General features: G+C 40.6%; 1 pseudogene; it reads left to right on the forward strand.

Moving 5' to 3' along the window:
• Positions 1–700: 700 nt before the first annotated feature.
• On the forward strand, positions 701–10060 carry LOC118829609 (annotated as a pseudogene).
• Positions 10061–16158: the final 6098 nt, after the last annotated feature.

Raw genomic sequence — 16158 nt, forward strand, 5'->3', positions numbered from 1 at the left:
TGGAAAAATGACAGTCTCTTGCACAATATAATCCAGGTCATTGAATAGTTAAAATTTTTAACTGTTGTTAAATGTACAAAATTCCATGCTACCTCCTGTGTCCCCCAAATGGCAGTAATTCTCACATAGACACATATGTACACACAAGTTTCTCAAAGGTCCCTTTTGCAACCCACCTCCGACAGGGTTTCCCAGAAAATTAGTGGGCCCCTCCTCCTTAGGACTCCTAAGTACTAATAGGAAAGCTGGTTCTGACCATGAATTGGGAGAGAGATATTCTGGGAGCCTGGCCTTATTTAAGTGTCCTCATCCTCAGAGGACTCTAGTGAATATAACTATAAAAGCTGGAGGAAACATAAAAAAAATACAAAGTGTGATTCCCACCTTTTCCTCCCCCCCCAGTAGAATTTTATTCATACAATTAAAGGCTGTTAGTTGGCATCCCATTTAACCGTCAAACTTAGACCAGTGGCAGCTCCAGAGCCACAAAGAGAGGCACTAAATGAGAAGAACATGTTACTACACAGCATTTGAGAAAGTTTGGCTCCAAGCTATGCACTGATTAATATCAGATCTCCTCCTTTACTTGCCTCTTGACAATCTTGTCACATCTGGCTGACAAATCCTTACAAGCTTATCCAAACCAAGGCAGCCCGGATCATGCTCCAGGACTAGCTGGAAGGAAGTGGCAACACCAGCCATGCATGGGATGTGCCATCGTGAGACTAATGAAGCTGACTCTTTTGCAGGCTGCAGGAACACTAAGAAACCCAGCCCGCCTCCAGGTTTTGCAACACAGAACAGAGTCAGCTCACCCAAAGATAAGACAAACAATCAGCTCTCCGGGTCCGAGAGGCCAAGCAATTATATGAATTTAAAAAGGGGAGGGGGGAATTTATTACAGACTCAAGAAGCTCTCACAACCCAATGAATATAGTATAACATGCAATGCCACTGTCTGGCCAATTTATTAAGCTAATTTGCTTTAAATCTCAGATCTGTGGATTTTTTTTAAAGTGACAAGTGACCATTTTATCGGGCTTTCATTTAGAAAGATTAAAAATTCAACTTAACTCTCAGTTTTAACTAACCCTGAGAAGATTTTTTTTTCAAAAACACAATCCAGACTTTTACAAATTGTTCTGAAACCTGACAATCCGGGGGGAAAGTAATTTTACATTTTCCCAGAAACTCTTTTACATCAGTCACAACTCTCCTTCCTACCCTCTGTGTTACAGAAAATATTTGGGAAATGGTGGGTACGTGGTGGGGGCTTGGGGGTAGGGGGAAAGACAGTAATTGCCACTCTGCTTTCTGTGTAATTCTGCCTAGCAAAATGATAATGGATTTAAGTTTACATTTGAGGCCATGTTTAGTTTTCCACAGACAACCAAATCTAGCCAGAAAAAATAGCCTGTCTTAAATGTCAGCTATTTAGCTGCTTAATTACTTCAAAGAAAAACACTCCATGGAACCAAACAATGCCAAGTAGATGTCTACCTCATTTGGAAAAAAGTATTACTGGCTTTAGTTTTTGAGAGGCAGAGAGAGTCAGCAATGAAATGTGTCTAAAATGCAGACATGGGGCTTCGATTACTGAACACTTAGACATTCATTCCCAAAGAACTCCAGAGAGAAGCTGTATGGCTTTCTGGTCTCCCAGTGCATTTATACATCACAATAACTCTAATGTATCTGCTTAAAGCACTTGGCCTTAGAATACATTTAGGTCACAAATCAAAGATTTTTATTGTGATTAATGTATATCCCAGACTTGTACAATTAGACATCATAAGGTTCTCTGGGTTTTCAGAGCCCGACCACTTCAGTCTGAAAACAATTACCCAACTGGTGTTTATACCTGGGTGCAGTAAGCTAAAATTTCAGCTTTCCCCCTTTGCAGACAGCTTGGGAGCACGCAGCCCAGCAGCCCAGGTATGGCAGCTCTTTTGAAAATTAACTCATCAAATGCCTCAACATGCAGCATTAGAACCCATTAAAGCCCAAACAGACAACACTCCCCTCAAAAGGGCCGCCTCCACAAACCCCATCATTCCAGCAGCAACACACACCCCGCAGTCCCCAAAATGAGAAAAAAAAAGTTGTCTACTACAATCAGGCATTCCAGGGTCTAAAATGGGAACTTTTCTTACCTCAGCCATGGTGTTGGTGCTTACGTTTCCTGAGCTTTAAAAGAATTTCCCATTCCTCGGTGAGCTCTCACAAGAAGTACTGGAAACACTCCTGTCTGTACAAGTACTAAGAAGGCAGGACCATCACCCACCCCTTTACTCTCGTCTGAATCCGAGCACCTCAAGGTCTGATGTACACTCAGCCCGCAGACGGGAATGAAATAAGATCCTCCCCCTTGGTGTTCTCCAGTACGAAGTTGTGTCTGCTTCTCTCACCTTTGTAGCAAGCTCTCGTCTCTGTGCCCGGTATGGTGTGTTCCAGCATGCCCTACGAGTCCCAGAGCAGTCCCTCTCACAGCTGGCTTGAAGAGGGCATGACACTCATCATTCACAAGAAATTTGATCAAAAGGAGTCATAGAGGCTCGAGGCACTTCTAATGCAGTCTAAGAAGATTCTCCCCCTGCTCGGGCAGCCTGAGTAATGCATTAAATCAATGCAGCTGACCTGAGGCCCATTACACTTTCCCGGAGAACACAGACCTATCTGCAAATAAGCTGAAGGCTTTAAGTGCCCCCCCCTTTTTAAAGCACAAATGCATTCCTTTTTATCTCCAATTTAAAACTGTGAAGATTTCTCTTGCACACTTAAGTGGAACGATTTTACTTTAGTCAGGCAATGCACATACAATCATGACTGTCTACAAAAAGGGTGCATTCTAATGATACATTCTTATCCGCAACTTCATTGATAGAGGTAGAAATAATATGGGGGAGGCATAGGGTAAATTTTCTGGATGTCAGAAAAAGGGAGGAGGGATAATGTATAGAAATATTGTTAAATAATAACTAAAATAAGGTGGTCAGATGTGCTGAATAACATAATATGGGCCTCCTGGAGCAGAGGGAGGTTAAGAGATAGGTTACGAGAGAAAAAAGTCCAACCTGTGCTCAAAAATGAAGGGGGAATGGAGAAATAGGGGTCGAGTCCAGAGCGGGGTGGTGGGTCGGACTGTGCCAGGGCAAGGCTAGCTCAAGGTCTGGGAAGAAATCAGAAACATTGTAACTCAGATTGTAGCCTAAACCCAAGCAGACCCAGCTTGTTGACCCCAGTGGAGCAGGAGGTCACAGGGAGAGAGCAAGAAAGACTGGGGGTGGGGGTGGAGTGAGGAGGAGACTGCTCCTTCATCTCTTATGATCCATCTACAGTGATCCTCAAAGGATTTAGTTCTGGAAGGTACCTCAGGGATCTAGTCCAACCCCTTTATTTTACTGATGAGGATGCCGAGGCCCAGAGAGACCACACAGATACTAAGAGCAGGATAAATTGGGTTTAGTTTTTTTCAGAGAGGAACCTAAAGTATGACTTTGGACCTCCCCTATCCAAAAGCACGTCTCCCCACCTGTTTCCCAATGCCTAAAATTCCTTTAACAAGAGACAAAGCCTCTTATACCACGATGAGAGATAAGGGACTTAAAAGGCAAATGCCTGGCTGATGGAACACACTATAACTGCAGTTCAAATGAGTGTCAATCAACCAACAAGTGCAAATGGTATCAGGTCATTTCTAGTTCTGACAGAAGAGTCTTGGGGAGCAGGTGGGCACTGGTGGCCAAAGGTGGGGAAAAGGGGAAAATGAGCTGCCCCTGTGGAGGGCGAAGTTCACAGAAAGGGTAGGCCAGTGTCTCCTGAGAAAACTTTTGTCCACTTCGCTGTTTTATGGAGGGCTGGACGGTCTAATTCAACCATCATCATCTTCAATTCATTACTAGACATTCCTATAGTGCTTTAACCCGACACCAGGCGTGCACAAAAGTTTGGCTTTGTTTAGCTTGAAGAGAAAATTGAATTGGAGCAGTACTGATGTAGGTGGATTCAACTTTGTATGCTTCTATACAAAAAATTTTTTAATATGTCTAACTTTAACATGGCCAACAAAAGAGTTCAGCTGCCAGAAGAACCTGTGCATCCTCATTCACCATCTTCCATCTGTAGAGAGTTCAATTCCTGTAAATATCCCCATGATGGCAATGTCCACATTAAAAAGTTTCTAAGCCCCATACAACAGCCCATTTAAATCAAATAATATTCAATGTGACAAGATTTCAGCCTAATGAAAGAAACTGTACCGGCACTTGGAGTGTGTCAGAAGCCGAACTGGACTTGTACATTTGTTTTAGTTAACTGTCTTACTTCCCACAAATTAAAGCTTAATCTAAATTAGTTTTTTGTTAACTTATCAGCAACGTGGTAGGTTTTGAAAGATTTTGGTAAGGCAGGCCATTGGGAACTTCTGTGAATTAAAACAAATAGGAGTGGTATGGAAAAAGAAAGATGACTTGGCAGTTGTCTTTCCCAGCAACCTTCCTCTCTTCTCATATGGCCTGCCTAGCTTTTTAGACCGGGAGGTGGACACAGAGATAAACTTTTTTGAAAGTGAGACCGTAAGAGCTTATATAAGTTGTCCAGGGCCATTCAGCCAGGCCTTAAGGGAGCAGAGGTAGGGCTCAAACTCAAGTCTCTTCTCCTTAAGCCTTTCCCCTCATACTACATACATAGAGGACCTCTCACCCCACACATGTGATTCCACATGACAGATAAGAACAAATGGAGTTGCTAGTACTTGCCATGCATGTGCAGAGCCTCAGAGTGACTTTAAACAGGATGACCAAGTTTATAGTACATTTGTGTGTCTCATAGAAATAAGTCTAATTCTTTGCACATCTGGGACCTATTTTGCCCCTTCACGACCTACAAAAGAGACTTCAAGAAGGTATTCAATGAACTGTTTAAAAAGAGGAGAGATGGGCTTAAGATTGTGGGTCCAGAGGCATCATGATCAGTGAAAGCATATGGTATTTCCCCCACCTATTCAGCTTCAAGTCCAAAAACATTCAGCTTGTGACAGAAAGAGAAACCTGGCTGCTCTTACCTGAAGGGTGCTTTAGGAAAATAGATGATTTTACTCACTCACCATCCAAGGAGTTCCCATTCTCCCAGTACACTGGCCACAGTTTTTCCTGCTTATAGTAATGTACTTTGCTCACCATCAGGAAGCCATGGCTTCTGATGCCTCACAATTAGTTTGGGGGAGCAATACGGCATTGGATCGTCAAACCATTTTTGGCTGGGGTCAGACACAAGTTTTATTGTCTGCTGAAACCTTTGGTAGCAGCATGTTATATTTGCACACTCTAACTTGACAAAGTCAGGAAGTGCCAATGTTAAGAATTCCTACAGTAACAGGAGCTCAACCAAACTTGAACATTCCAAATGGGAATCCAAAATGTAAAACCACTGGTCAATTTATGCTGTGTTGAGAGCTTAACTCTTGCATTTTCTCAGCTGGGTGATTTTAAGTTTCCACTTACATTACTACAGATTTTCAATTTCTTTTTAAAAAGGTGGGGCGGGGGGAAGGACAGACTAAAAAGAAAATTAAAAAGCCAACAAGAAATAAACCCACCAAGGACCACTGCAGTGAAGACCTTAGAATCAAAGAATATTAAGGCCAGAAGGTACCTTAGAGATCATTTAGTCTAATTTCTCATTTTATAGATAAGGAAATGGTGACATGGAGAAAGAAAATGGTGCCTCAGGTCAAACAGCTGGTTAGTGACAGAGCAAAGACTTGAATTGGGAATTAACTATACCATGCAATGATATTTTTAAGAAACTGTCTTTTTCTAAGGAGCATCTCTCCCTCTCTCCCTGAAGTAGTATGGAAAAAGAAAGAGAAAAAAAAAGAGTATAAAGCAAGAATTTACAACCTCTTCTGATCCTGTACGTCATGGATTTCAGTAAGTCTCCCCTTGCCCACTATTCAATATGAAAGAAGTTCTAATGTTTACCACGCATCTGCCTCAAGTAATCAGCTAAACAATCAAGTATTGATTAGGCACTTACTATGTGTCAGACATGTTTCTAAGCACTGAGGACACAAATAGCAGAAGTAGGACTTGCCCTCAAGGAACGTACATTCTAATAGGAAGACAACATACATAAATTAGAACATACAAGATACATACAGAGATTAATTTCAATAGGATGATATATTTATTTACCAAGTACTCCCATATTCCTTGATAACTTTCTTGTATTCCCTGGGGTTTCATATATTCCAGGTTGGGAACTTTCGGTGTGAAGAAATGAAATCCTCAAAATCTATACATTGCCATAATCACTAGGTACTCAACATTTTTTTTAAAATTACACAACTTGGTAAAAACTGTCCTGTGTTCATGTTCCAGGACAGTCTCTACATGATTCATAAGTTGCAAAATGGTAACAGGTTGCAAGATGGCAGTTTCCAAAGCAAAAGTGGGTTGGTTTTTTTTAAATAGATTAACTCCTCCATTCAGATGTGTAAATGTCCTTTCCAATAGAGGAAAAAAAAACACAGGCTTTTGGAAGAGAAATCACCAAGATGTAGATGTACGCCATCAAGAACAATTTCTGGGCATGCATGGTTTTTGACTAATAATCACCTAAAAGTGACAAATATCTGAGCACCAATAATAGGACTTCAGACTGCCTTGGAGCCAGGAGGGAAGGTTTCCTGCTTTAGTCAGAAGAGGCCCTGCTACCTGAACACTTTGATAGTATTGTAGAAAACAACTCGACTATTTGTTGATAGTCGGCAGGAAGCATTGTAAAAGTAATGGGTCTTCTGATACTGGTAAAAACCAAATCAAGTCCTTTATGAGATGAAAGAATGTGAAGAATGACTTGTCTCTCCATGGATCTAAAGATCAATACAGGGAGACTATGCACGTTCCTCAGAAGACAGTGTGTCAGGAAACACCAAGAGAGAGGATGAACCCTTCTACCTTCACCCCACTGCCAGAAGACATCTATCTAGGGGCAGCGGGTCTGGGCACATCTGGGGCATGAGATGGTGTTGGGACCTGACTAAGAGTAACAAGTAGGAGCCAAGGCTCCCCCCCTACGCAACAAACACCCTGGGTACAGATCATACTGCCATAGAGGCCAAATGTTGCAATTTCTATAGAGACTAGCTCAGAAACAGCCTTCTGTTGAGAGAGAAGGATGATAAAGTCTAGCCAAGAGGTTGGCTCTGAGGTCTGCTGCCAAAATACTGTCTTGCCTATGTCTTGCTTTCACACACTGGTCCATTCCACTTTCCCTTCTTCTTGTCTGGATTTCTCCTCCTCTACCTTTACCTTGCATGTTAGAGAAAACTAAATTTCCAAGGCTGACGACATTTCTTTCAGTGTTTCCACCTTGAATAGAGAGGGGATCAAAGTGCCCAGTGGGCATGTGTAATTCTACCTAGAGTGAATGCATGATGACTGGACTTTTTTTTTGTGAATGAGATTTCCCAATCTTAAGTAAAAGAAAAGAATAAGAGAAATGAGAAGTAAGTATGAGGAACCTAATCTTCAAAACAAAAAAACAAAATAAAACAAAATGTAAGCCTTGGTTTGGTTCTAAATCATCTTCTCTCATGCATCTATCTTCAGCAGAGATGGAAGCTGGAAGTTTTTGTCCCAATGTGAGAAAAAGAAAACAGGCATATAAACAATGAAATGTAACCCTTTAAAATTTAGGAAGAACACTTAGAAGTGGGTGGCTTTTAAGGTTTGTTTTGTTTGAGGTAAGGCACATTTTGATTTGGGGAAAAAGGAAAAAAAAGATTGCATAAGTGGTTATCACCATTCAGATCTGCTTAGCGTGTGAAACTGACCTTCCTTTTCACCAGTTACTTCATGTCAGCTTTTGTACCAGCTGCCAGCTCCAGTCTTGGCTTCTCCACTAGCTTGCTGTGTAACCTTGGGAAAGTCACTGGACCTCTCTTGGCCTCAGTTTCCTCATAATAAACAGCCTGTATTAGACTAATGTCTCAAGGCCCCTTCCAGCTTCAACATATGACAGTCCATTGAATCATACTAGAAAGCTGGCATTTCTCTTCTAACCTCACAATGTGAGCAAAGGAACAAAAAAATTACATGGTTAGGCTCATCTCTGGGAACTTTTAATTCAGTTAATTTCTTGAGTTACATATTTGTATTTCATATTTCAAATATGGATAGAGGAGGGATGGAGTGAGAATTAGTTGTATAGAAAATAGGGCAAAAATAAAAGCAGAAACTCCAATCTTACTCTATGTAAGAAGTTCAAGTTTTGACTCACTTCCCCCCCCCCCCATGCCTTCCCATCTCAGTGGCCTGCTGCCTTGAAAGCGGAGAACCCTTTCCCCAGTTTTCTAAGGTGACAGTGATTTGTGGTCTGTGCACCAAGGAAATATCCTATTTAGAAAAAGCTATTTCTTCTTAACAGGAACCTCGTCAAAGATAACAGTCATAAACAGCTAATGCTGGAGGTGCTGTGGGAAGATGGACGTACTAGTACATTGTTGGTGGAGCTGTGGATCAGTATAATCATTTTGAAAAGCAATTTGGAACTCCACAAATAAAGTGACTAAAATGTCAGTACTCGGGGAACCAGAGAGTCCATTACTAGGTACATACCCCAAGAGGTCACTGATAAAGAAAGCCCTTATACCAAAAATATTTCTTGAGGCACTTTTTGTAGTAACAAAGAACTGGAAACAAAGTAGATGTACATTGAATGGGTAATGGCTAAAAACGGTGGTACATGAAGGTAATGGAATATTACCTTGCTGAAAGAAATGACAAAACATGATGAATACAGAGAACCGTGGAAAGACTTACATTATCTGATGTGGAATGAAGTAAACAGCCATGAACAGTCATGTGACTATAACAGTGTAAATGGAAAGAACAGCCACAAAACAATCAAAAGTGTATTTGTAAAATGACAAACAACAAAAACAAGCAAAACTACAAAGAAGAGCCATGATCAGACACCTGCTCACCCTTCATAGAGGCAGGAGGTCCACAGTGTGGAACTGTCGCGTATGTGTTTGCACTTTCTCAATGTCTTTTGCTGGGGTTTTTCTTAATTTGGGTGGGGGGGATCACATGAGATGGTTCAGAAGAAGAATACTGGGAGAAATTTTGGCCATATAAAAACAAAAGAGACAAATGAAAAAGAAATTTTAAACTGGATGCCTGATTTTTTCCACAAACTGAAGAAAATAAATAATAATTCACAGTAAGCAATTGTCCTGTTTAAGAATTTTTGCCCTCCAGAATGAAACAAGGATTCTCAGATATGGCCAGTGTGCTGGTGTGATTTACTTGTTGAGAACTACTATAAAAGGGAGAGTTCTATTGTGGAATAGAGGAAGTCACTTGAATACGGCAGTGATGTTAAAAAATGGTAGCATGAATACAACAAAATTTTAAATAGAAAAAAAGAATTTTTGCCCTCAATAACATGGAAAACTAGTATCTTGCTTCATGTCAAAATGGAAAGGTTCATAAATCCAAGAAGGTAGTCCTGGTTGGGAGGTACTTTGAATGAAAAGCCAGTATTGTCAAGAATATAGACAATGCAGAGGCAGGTAGGTGGCACTGTGGATGGAGCACTGGCCCTGGAAGGCAGGAGGACCTGAGTTCAAATTTGAACTCAGACACTTATTTGCTGTGTGACCCTGGGCAAGTCACTTAACTCCAATTGCCTCATAGAAAGAAAAAATGCAAATGATGGGACCTCTGACAGGTCTGACAGGTTCTATAGCCACGTCCTGATGGCTGGTATCAAGTGCCTACCCCCACAATGTGACCCCAGCAATGGGCAAAAAGAAGACTGCCAAGAAATGAAAAATCAAGTCCTTCATGAAAATTTATAATCACAACTACCTCATGTCTACCAGATATTCTGGGGATATTCCATTGGACAAAACTTGTCAACAAGACTGTGTCCCAAGACCCTGTACTAAAATAAAATGTGGGAATAAAATGAAGGAAGTCAACGTCAAATTTAGGGAGAGGTACAAGGAAGCCTTAAAAACAAGTGGTTTTTCCAGAAGCTACAGTTTTAGAACTACTCTGCTGTTCAACAAATAAAATGTTTATTTTTTTAATGGAAAACTGACCCTAAACTTCTACGATCCTATCTTCAAAGGAAGAGATGTAACTTGTGTTTAGAGCATCACTTCCATCCAATGATTCTCTCTAAGTGCTTTTTAGGGCAATCTTGATGGTCTTTATGAAGGAAAACATCTTAGCACAAGGGTGAAATGAGACCTCCAAAGGCCATCCAGTTCATCTGCTGGCCTTCACTTGGGCCTACATCTCTCAGACCCATGGGGGATGATAAGCATCTCCTTTCTGAAAGATCTAAGGAGATTTCATAATTTTCATGGTAACTAATAAGCCTTACTACAGCCAAGATTTCTAAATTTTGTCTTTCGGTGTACCATATACTACAATGACCAAGCTGGGTCCCTAAGGATTTCATGAGAAAATGAATCTCCCTCCCCTTTTTTGCAGAAGTAAGGTAATGAATGCTGCATGTTGTCAAACTCTGTCAGTATGTTGGATTTGCAGAACAGCTTCTCTGCTTTCTTCTTTCTTTAAAAAAAGAGTGTTACAAGAGATGGCTTTTTGGGGGGCAGCTAGGTGGTGCAGTGAGTAGAGCACCGGCCTTGGAGCCAGGAGGACCTGAGTTCAAATTCGGCCTCAGACACTTGACACATGTACTAGCTGTGTGACCTTGGGCAAGACACTTAACCCCAACTGCCCTGCCCCCCGCAAAAAAAGAAAGATGGCTTTTTGGGTAAGGTGAGGGAAGATAGATATATCTGGAAATGAGAGTGACATAAAGACAAAAGATACCAATAATTTTTTTTTGAAAAGCAATCGGAATGAATAGGGGCACCAACTAGGTGGGGTAGAACAAAAAGATTTGATGTGTCCAATACAGTGGAAGACTTAAAAAAGCTCTGCATACTATAGCCCATTTGAGAGAATATATTACCAGGTTATTTTAAATAACACTGCTGTCTCACTGGTAGTGTCTGATCCACTCTTACCTTAAGTTTTTCACCTTTACTCTTTTTTATCCTTCATCCTTTTCAAATGGGCTTTGTCTTATTCAATACAACTCACAATTCTAGCTCATAAAGACCACTAAGCAGTAGGCCTAAAATAAATTCAAGTGTTACATTTCCTTTTTGTTCCAATGAAGTAAGGGACAAGGGCTTCTGACATATTGCTGCTGGAATTTGGTTTGGGGGCGAGTTGAGTATTGACACTCATTATATTATCAGGTATGACTATCAGGAAATATGACTAACCTCTAAAAAAATTATGCCATCCAAATGAGAAATGTTCCTTTCAAAGTACTTACTTTGGAAGAACACCTACATAATTCAGAAATACATTCATCGGCCAGCATGTGTATGGAACCCTCTTATTAGCTGACTTCCACACCTGTGATACAGTTTTCTAAATATCCTCAGTGGTAGCCAATCTTCAGCTTTTTGAGAATAGACTTGAATTTTTTTTTAACTGGCCAAAATCATTCAGAGCTTTGGCTGGTGAATAAGGCAAGTGATTAAGCTGGGTAATACTATTTGGGTAAAAATGTAGGTGTGGTAATAAAACAATGAGACTTGGTTTCCTGTGTGGCTCACATATTAGCTCTGAAGGCAATTCCAAAGAGAATTCTGAGCACTGGCAACATAGCTGAAATCAAGGTCTCACCTCCTAAGGTGAGTCTTTGAAGGGGATGCTTCTCATTTGGAAGTAAGTTTCCATATGTTTGCTAAAATGATTTTTAAATCCTTTTTCTTTCTATTATGTGTATTTTCTTAGGTCAACTCAACCCTGAACAAACATTAGGAAATAGACAGTTGGTTAAGAAAGTAATGTCTGAGAATGAGATTTGGAATTCTTGAATACAGCTTACAGTGTAAGAAAGAGATGATTTCTGGACTGGAAGCATTACGCAGACTCTATACGAATGTGCACTCTGTCTAAAGCACAGTAACTAATAAGCTCCTGATTTATCTTGATAATCTTATCCTCTGAAAAGTAGTGGAAGCAGTGAGAAATTCTATTCTGGATCTGACTGTCAACAACAAGAAGGAACGAGTTGCTGCAGTGGGAATGATGGGAAACTTTCAGGGAAGTGATTGTTCCATCTAAAAGAGCAAAGTCTGAAACGCCCTCTAGATTTCGAGAGATCAGATTTCAAAGTAGCCAAAGAAAGGATAGGTGAGATCACATGGCCAGAAATTCTACAGGGGAAGGAGGAATTGGAAGTTCTCAGTAATGAAATTCTGAAAGGCATAAAGAAAACCAATTTGATAAAGGAGAAAAGAGGAAGCTGTCTAAAGACACTAGTGTGGATACACAGGGAACTCCTCCACCAAAGTAAAAGACATGTGATGAAACTGGAAGCTAGGGCAGATAACAAAGGATGAATATTAAAGCATGCCACGGTCTTCTAAGATACATGGCAAGATTTCTAAAGCTTAGAATCAGCTGTGCCTGGCAAGGAAAACTAAGAAAGCAAGGGGGTTTCCTACATGAGGAAGAGGAAAGTCAAAGAAAAGAGAGGACCGCTGCTGGGGATGAATGGCATGATGATAACTGATGTCGAGGAAAATAGAGAGCTGCTCAGCTTAATTTTGCCTTTCGTCTGTGTCAAGGAAAAAGAGTTTTTTGACCAGGAATGGTCACAAAAAATGGCTACGGGGAAGGGATAACTAAAATAAGTTAACAGATAGTAAGAGAACATGTCACTGTACTGGGTATATTATTCCTAGCCTAGATCACCAGAGATCCAGTGATCCAGACTGACATCTAGAACAGTGAAGGAACAGGCAAATGTAAAACACGGAGGGTGAAAGACGTCATTTCAGGCTAGGCTGCACTCCTGACTTTAGACTTTTTTTTTTTTTTTACCAGACGTGTATCCTCCCTTCCATGAAAGCGTTTCAGCTTCATTTTCATGTGTTGTGAGCTCCTCAAGTGCAGGGACCATCTTTCTTCCTGCTTGTATTTGTTCTTGCTGTTGAGTTGTTTCAGTTGTGTGTGACTCTTTGTGACCCCATTTGGGGTTTTCTTGGCAAAGATACTGGAGTGGTTTGCTATTTCCTTCTCCAACTCATTTTATAGATGAGGAAAGTAAGGCAAACAGGGTTAAGTGACTTGCTCAGGGTCACCTAACTTAAGTGTCTGAGGCTGGATTTGAACTCAGGAAAATGAGTCTTTTAGACTCCAGACCTGGCGCTCCATCCGCTGTGCCACCTAGCGGCCCCTAAAGTTTAATAAAAGCTTGCTGACTTGACTTGAAAAGTTACTACAGGATTTTGGAAGGGCAAAGGCTATCCTGGTTTTCAAAAAAAGGAAGGTAATGAAGTCTACAAAGTGAAGGCCGGTGAGTTTGAATTCAATTCTTGGAAAAATTCTGGAATGTATCATTAAGGGATGGAGAAAAAAACTGTGATCACAATAACTTAGCATGGTTTGCTCACTACCAGCTTATGCTAGCGTGACCTCTAAAACCTTTTTTGACAAGATTACTAGCCTGGGAGACCAGGAGGATGATATAATGAATGAATAAATAAATGAATGAAAAAGCATTCATTAAGCTCTTATTACATGCCATGCTATTAAGCCCTTTATACTGTGTTAAGCACTGGACATACAAACAGGAAAAAAAAAGGAGCTCACTCTAATGAAGGGAGACAACCCATAAAAGAAAATTTTGCTTAGGGCAGATACAAAGGTTCAGAAATTCTTAAGAGTTCACTGGAGGGGCAGGTGACAAGGCCCAGGGGTTCTTAGGTTGTCAGCAGGTCAGATGATAATGCCAAAGGGTCTGGAGGGTATATGAGGCAGGGAAAATTATAAAAGCTGGTGGCCCCCTACATCTCACCAGGAAGAGTAGAGTTAGTGATTCCTATTTCATCCAAGCCATGTGAGTGGTTAAGCAGCCCACGTGGATTCTAGCTAGGGGGAGGAAATGAAGGAGAAACTTTAAGGGGAAAAGGGGGTGTCCCTTTGGTCAGGTAGTGGCAGGTCTTCCAACTATATGGTGAAAATGAACATAATGAATTTTGTCACTCACAGTTTAGCTGACCCTGACAGAGACAGATGAGGCAATAAATGCCTCTCCTTGACTGGAACCATTTCTGTGGTTGTTGATAACTGTATTTCTTTTTTATTGGTACCCATTTAAAAATTTACCTGGATTTTACTGGAGCATTTGCCGAAGTCTCATGCTATACTTCTGTAAATGATGGAGAGGTGATAGTAGATTTAGGAGGTTTAGGATCTGGTTGAACTGGCCCAACCCAGAGTCATGAACATCAGTGACTTGACATCGACTTCTAGTAGGTCCGTGAAGAAGTTCCACAGGCACCTATCTGTGCTTAGTTTTCTGCTACTTAACATTTGTATGGATGCTGACAGGTGTGGCATAAGTTTTTATAAAATCGGGAGGTGCCAGAAAGCTGGGTGAGATGCTTAACATGTTGGATGAATGTAATAAAAAGAAATTTAACACAGATCAATGTAAAGTCTTAACACTTAGGCTTAAAAAAAATCTTCACGTCTACAAGCTGGGGGAAGGGATGGCTGGCAATTTGTCTAAAAAATATCTGGGGCTTTTAGCAAACTACAAGCATGAGTCAACAGTGTGACATGGCGGCCAAAAAAAAATGCTGATGTGATGTTTGGCTGCATTAAGAGAAGAATACAGTCAAGTCCTGATTAGCATAAACAATGAACCCCCTGAAATGTTCACATTTTTCAAACCCACACGGCATATTTCCATTGGGCCAGAACCAACTACCATATCTTACATAATTATAACTTTGAAAATTTGTATAAATCTGAATACATGCAACCACTTTACAGGATTCATCATTTACAAGAATCAGTCCCCAGCTGTAGTGACAAGGACACGGATGATGGTAGTCATGCTATATTTTGCCCTGGTCAGCCAATATCTGGAATATTGTATTCAGTTCTTGTTACCACAGTGTAGGAGGGAAATTGCTGAGCTAGAGTGGGTCCAGAAGAGGATACCAGAAGAGGATTAGGAAAAGCCTCAAGAACTGGGAAGGACCTACGAGGACTGGATTTGATGGAAATGAAGATAGTTAGGCTAGACGAGAGAAAACTTGGGGAGGGAGAGGCAAGATGATGACAATTTTCAAGTATCTCAAGACCATCATAGGGAAGTAAGAGTTGATTTGTTTTGCTTAGCCCCAGAGGGTAAAACTAGGAATAGAAATTGCAGGGAGGCAAATTTAAACTAGATGTAAAACAAACCATAAACTTATTCACCACTGGGAGCTGTCCCAATGTGGAATGAGCTGCCTTGGGAGATAATGGATAACCCTCACTACAGGGCTTCAAGCAACGGTCTAGGCTGGGTTATATGGCCTCAAGTGTCCCTTTCGATTTGAGATTCTGTGAAATATTTATTAAGCCCCTTACTAGGTGCAATGTACTGAACTAGCAAACATTCAAAGAAAAATAAGACCTGATACCTGTGCTGAATGAACATATAAGAACTTAGAAGGAAGAGCTGTAATGAGTAAAATTTGGTGAATATACAAAACCAAACCAAAATATTATGGCTTTATATCTTGTTTGTTCTTTTTTTAAACCATAATGACAATCTGACTATACGTGTTTATAACACAGGCTTTGTTTTTCTTGCCTTCTCAGTGAGGGTAGGAAGTAGGAGGTAGAGAAGGCTGATCTTTTTGAAAATAAAATGGAATTTTTTTTTAATTTAGAAAAGCAAAGCAAAAAAAAAAACCAAACCCCAAAAACTACAGCAATATAGCATAGTGAATACAGGGTTGGGCTTGGTGTCAGGAAGACCTGTATTCAAATTCTACCTCTGACACTCCTGAGCCAGGTAGTCTTAGACAAGTCACTTAATATCCACGAGCCAGAGGCAACTCAACTCCCTAGAGCTGCCTAAGTTGTCTAAATCGCAGGTAGGTTTCGATCTACACTGGTAGAGGAAGTTCCCATTCTTGGGAAAAGTATACTTCCCATATTCCAGGAAATCGTAGATCCTTCCTTTTAGATTTAATGTCATCTGCAAATGTAATGGCCATTTAGCTCTTCAAGTCTCAATTAAAAACGTGGATCTTCTGCCTTCATA

Source organism: Trichosurus vulpecula, chromosome 8 (genome assembly GCF_011100635.1).
Source record: "Trichosurus vulpecula isolate mTriVul1 chromosome 8, mTriVul1.pri, whole genome shotgun sequence".
Lineage (NCBI taxonomy): Eukaryota > Metazoa > Chordata > Mammalia > Diprotodontia > Phalangeridae > Trichosurus > Trichosurus vulpecula.